The sequence below is a fragment of the Camellia sinensis genome, unplaced genomic scaffold (assembly GCF_055761805.1).
Source record: "Camellia sinensis isolate YWXY unplaced genomic scaffold, ASM5576180v1 Unanchor47, whole genome shotgun sequence".
NCBI lineage: Eukaryota > Viridiplantae > Streptophyta > Magnoliopsida > Ericales > Theaceae > Camellia > Camellia sinensis.
In genome coordinates this window covers 181,274-187,273 of record NW_028129345.1, presented here as the reverse complement: position 1 = coordinate 187,273, position 6,000 = coordinate 181,274, and positions in this window count along the sequence as shown.

The following is a 6,000-nucleotide window of genomic DNA, read 5'->3' as shown; positions in this document are numbered from 1 at the left end:
TGAACAAGCTCGTCCCATTTGGCCTTCTCTCTCTCCCTCCACTCCTTCACCCTCTTCACCCTCTCTTCCGCCGCTGCCCCCAGTCTTGGCTCCATCGACCTAATGGGCACCTTCCAGATAGTGCGCACTTCCAGTCCCCCATTGGCAGACACGTAGAACCACCGTGGCCGCCACCCCTTGATCGATGTCGGCAGCCCCGCCACCAACCCCCTCCTCATCACTACATGTAGGGTAACCCACATCTCTTGCTACCCCGAAGCCTTATAACAGGAAAAGAACTCGTCTATCGCCATGGCTTCCCCTCCATTCGCCTTGGGCCATGCGCTAGCACAGGCCAGCAGAATCTTCCATGCATTGGGCATCAATTGCCCCGGTGCTACCTCTAGATGGTTCAGTACGTCAACCACCACTTGGGGCAGTGGCAACCTCAGCCCACCTTTTTGCACCTCCTCGTAAAGGGAAAACTCCCCTGGCCTGGCATTAGACGGCCTTTCCCTTGATGTTGGCAGCAATAACTCCACCTCAGCCGGAATCTGGTATTTTTCCCTGATAGCCTCCAAATCCGCCGCAATAATTATGGATTTGTCAGCCTTAGTGTGCCACTGATCCGGCTTTACCTAGCTTATTGGCCTTGGAGCCACTATCAGAGCCGACGCCTGCAATTGTCCCACCGGTTCCCCGACCCCCACCATTCGTGTCTCCGTTCTATATCGCGCTGCTAGCTCCTCTGCATCATCGTCTCCCAGGGGATCCACCCTCACATTCCCCACTTCTTCTTGTGCCATTTCTAGGGTTTGCTTACGAATCACTTCTGACGCAAGAGCAAGGAAGTTGAGAAAATGTTGCAAAGGTGTGTCGTGCGCAATGAAGGAATTAACACTTGGGTATTTTGAGTTTTTGTAAAAAGGTAGGTGAAACGAATTATACCAAAAATCCACGGTTTACCCGTATTCCATGGATCCAAATTAATTTTTGCTCGTTTAAAAACCTTTCAAGTCAACCGCCAAAACCGCCTTTTCAAAACCCCCCCCTCGTGACCTATCGTTTCATTTCTACTCCAACGCTTCACTTCCCCTACGATATTGCCACGTGTATGGCCACGATGCACTGTCCCCTCCCCTTACCCTGTCCTTTCCATTTCACATCATCACATGACACACCCCCCCCTTTTTTGAGCCCCGCGCCGTCCTGGTCGGCACGCCCCACGCTCGGGCCCCCCCTGCTCGGCCACCCTTGCGGTTGGCACGCCTCGCGGTCGGCACGCCTCACGGTCGACCCCTCCCGCTTGGCCACTCTCACGGTCAGCTCCCCCCGCTCGGCCACCCTTGCGGTCGACACGCCTAACGGTCGGCCTCTCCGCTCGGTTCGCACTTCTCTTCCTTATTACTATTCCCTTCGTTGGACTAAAGCTGCACTCGGAAATGGGGGACTACTGACATGGATAGGCCCATAAAGCTTACAGCCCACAGCAAACAACCCCAAACCCATCGCTTAGGACCCATAGCATAACCCGGCTGGTAAAGCCTAGGACAGCTGGAGGCCATCTAGGCATGGATGGCCAATGACATTCGGGCACATAGCAGGTGAAACACAGGCCACATCAGCAGACAAAGATCTGCAGAGTTATTGCCACAACACATCACCATTAATGCAGCCTATCACAGCATTTATTACGACAACACCTCCCCGTCGAAACAGAGCCCCCTCACCCTGAACAAGGTAAGCTACGGCACAGGCTTTCGGCGGAAGGGGGCACGTCGCAAGGGACAGTGAAATGATTACCAAAGGATATAAGCAAAAATCGAAGACAAGAGGAAGGTTAAGCTTTCCTATCTCTCTCTCTATATATATTTCCTTCTTCCTCTACTGATTTGCTCGCCGGAGGGTTCACTGGGGGACTACCCCGTTCTCCTTTGGACTTGCTTGCAGGTCATCTGGTGGAATCATCCGCCTGGATCGGAACTTGAAGAGCTTGGACCAGCCCGACCCATCCACCCAGGACGAATTGCATCATCAACAATCATGAATGACTTCTTCAACATGAAAAAGATGACCACTGTTAGTGCATGAAAAGCGTTCTTTCAAATCAGACTAGATCTCACAAGCACTCTCATTGTATATTACACTTGCTTTAATGTCCTCTGAGATTGAATTGAAAAGCCATGCCTTTACAAGATTATTGCAGCGCCTCTATTGTTAGAGTTCTGTGGTGGAAGTAATTGGTGGCTGTCGAATGGTGCCATTGGCGAAGCCTTCTTTATTCTTGATGTTGAGGGCCATGAGCATGGCACGGCTCCATGTGCTGTAATTTTCCTCAGTCAATAGCTGTGTGACGAGTATGAGCCCAGGTTGGTCAGAGTGATAAAGAAAAAATCGATCATTTTGATTGTCGTATTTGTTTGCCTCAGACTTGGCTAAGCCTTGGGTTATTTGGGTATCTTTTTCTGCCATGTGTGTTGGCTAAAAAATGGTTGTTGTGTTTGAGAAAGATACAAGGGTTCAGGAATGTGCTTGCTCTGATACCATGTGAAACGGTAAACTTTCTCTGTGTATATTCATTGACAGAGAGGAAATATATATATCTACAATACAGAACCTAATTTAGATCCTAAATTGAAGCATATATAGGCTTCGTTTGGGAAGTGACTATTTTAGAGACTTTTTGGCTATTTGACTATTTTAATAGGCTATTTGGCTACTGTCATTGTCTATTTACATTCCTATGAAAATAGAAAACAAATCAAACAAAAGAAGAATGAGGATTGGCTGTCCAAACTTGTAGGAGATCCCAAATTCTGTGCATTAATCGACCTTACATTCCTTAACAATATATATATACATATATATATATATATATCCATCTTATAGATCCAGTTTTCATGATATTTATATTTTTTGAGCCTATTCAAGGAGATCTATATTCAATATAAAATTTTGAAGTGGAAAAAAAAATCATTGTAGAAAACTTACAACCAAAAAAAAAAAAAAACCAGCCTTTATCATTTTCACAAAATTTCATAGTTTATATACAAAAATCATAAAATTTCACAATTTCTCAAACACGAATAATGATAAAGAAAGCTGAGAAATTTATAAGTATTCATAAAAATTTAATTTATGTATAAAATAAAAAATTTATTTTCTCTGAACATAACTGCAAAAAATGCAATTACTTAAATACAAAAATTTTGAAATTTCACAATTTCAAAATTTGAGAAATTTGCTGCAGTCACTACAAAATTTCCTAAATTCTTTTATATCCAATAATGATCTATGAATAAATTCTAAAAATATAAATTTACTTAAAAACATGTGTACAAATGAAACAAAAAACAACTAGCTCGATAACTCAACAACACCAATAACTTGAGTTGATGAGTTTGCCCCATTAAGGTACAAATCGGTTTGAACCTTCACTAAAATTTTAAAAAAATATGATAACTTATTAAAGAATAAAATTAACAAGATCTCTTGTTACCCGGTACGAAATTGATTCGATTTTTTATTGATTTTATAATAAAAAATTTCTTCCCAATCTAAAAAAAAAATTATATGCAATCATATTGGCTAATAGCATTAGAAAGTGTACACAAAATTTTGTTAAACAAATAGTTAGATTTACTTGTCCATTTTAATCACTATTTTCACATTGAAATTGTTAATTTAATCCTCAAAAGAAAAAAAAAAATTAGATATGCAAAATTATAAATTATGTATAATTATTTTGAACGATAGGGTTTTAAAAATAATAATAAACGACATCAAACATACTGTTAAATTTTCAGATCTAAAATAGCTATTGGTTTAATTGTCCAATTTGCTAATCATGTTTTACGTTAAAGTTGTTCATTTAGACCTTGTACCAATTAGGTAATGTGATAAAAAATAAATAAATAAATAAAAATTTAAAAAAATAGAATAAAATAAAAGCAATAACTGTGCAGTGGAAATGAGATAAATTAATTATAAAAAAGGCAAATTACAAATACATCCCCTGAGGTTTGATTAAAATACGAATCACCCCCTATGGTTTTGAAAATTACATTCTACCCCTAAGATTTCTAATTTCATAACAAATTACCCCTTTTAGTAATAAATTATCAAGTCAATTAATAGTTTTTAATAATGTTAGAAATATGTTTCAATTAATAATTTAGGTAATTTTATTATTGTATAGGAGAATAATTATGAATTTTATTTTTTTAGTTAATTCTGTTAAATAAAAAATATTAATAAGAAGATATTTGTAATTTTTCAAATTACAGAGAGTAAACCTCAAGAGGTGTATTTGTAATTTATCCTTATAAATTACGTGATAAATATTATAAATATTAATAATTATAATTATAATTTTTTATTAATATGTAATTATTTGATCTGACACAACTACATTGTAATTGCTTCAAAAAAGAAAAAGATTTAGAAATATAATAAAATATACAATTAAATATAATTGTATATACACTATTTATAATTTTAATACACATTTACATATATCTCAAAATATTTTAAGATACTTTTATATATTTTAATGCACTTTATATACATTTTTTAACACTAAAAAAATGACTACTTTTAAAATATCATATACGTAAATTACAAATATACTTTTTGAAATTTTTTTAAAATACGGAGCATCTCCTTTAAGTTTGAAAATTATAAATATTATATTGTGAATTTTTTATTTAGCAGAATTTACATTAGACCTCAATATTTTAAGTAAATTTTAATATTTTACACATTTTAATATAGTTTTTAGATATTTTTCAATAAATACAATGTCATTTAAAAAAATAATAAAATATTTAAAAAGTTATTAAAAAAATAAATAAAAAGTCATATAGAAAAGTCAAAAAAATCTATACTTCTTACAAAATTTTTTATAAAATATAAAAAAGTCATTTTCAAATATCTTTTATGCTTTCACTTCATAGGTCGTCTCCCATCCACAATGATGTTTTGGCCAATGGGACCCACCGAGGTCCAGACTCAATGATGCAAATCTTTTATTTTTAGATCACAATATGTAAATTATTCATAAAAAAAATCAGGTCGACTTAATAATCATAACTATATTATTTTATGACATGTATTTGTAAAAAAAAATGAACAATAAATTTTATTTAAAAACTATATCATTTATTTTTTAGAACATAAATGTAATAAATTAATGTGACTACACTAATCAAATCGACTTAATTTTTTTCATAGACAATATATATGTTATGCTCTAAAAAAATAAGTGATTCAGATTATCAAGACAAAACTTATGATAACTTATGATAAGCCCATGAACCCAAATAGCACAGTCCAATCTAGCTAATCCCTTATCTAAAAAACCAAAAAACTAATTGAAAAAACACTCCAAAAATAGGTTTAAAAGTACACCATTCAACTGGAGAGAATAATTTGAGCTTGGCGGGTTCATTTTGAGGCTAAATTTTCGTAATTCAAATAGTACATTTTTTAAATGGGTAATTCTATTTATACCTCATCAATTCTTTCGCTACACATAATTACTTGGTTCACATCAATAATATTTTGAACTTTTAATTTTTCACTCAACACATACCATAATATTATTCTTTTAACCTAATTCACACAACACGATACACACTCTAACACAAGATGATGTACACAATATCAAAGTTAAAAAGACAATAAGGTCAAAAATACAATTCACGATAATTTTAAACTAGCCTATCACCAGTGCTATGCACGGGATAATTATAGATATTTATATTTGTTTTAGATTTTTTTTAATATATAAATTATGTTTTTTAAGATTTTTTATAAAAATAATTTAACAATCTTATCACTAACCATAGTGTATGGGAGAAGTTGAAAATGGTACTGCAGTAACTATACATAGATTGTATCTATAATTACTTGTATGAGGGAATTTTAAATGCTAATTAGAGGATTTTGACCAAATCAATAAATGTAGGCATGTGGAAAGACATGTGAATTGAAAAAATTTAATAAATGCTGATCAGGAGA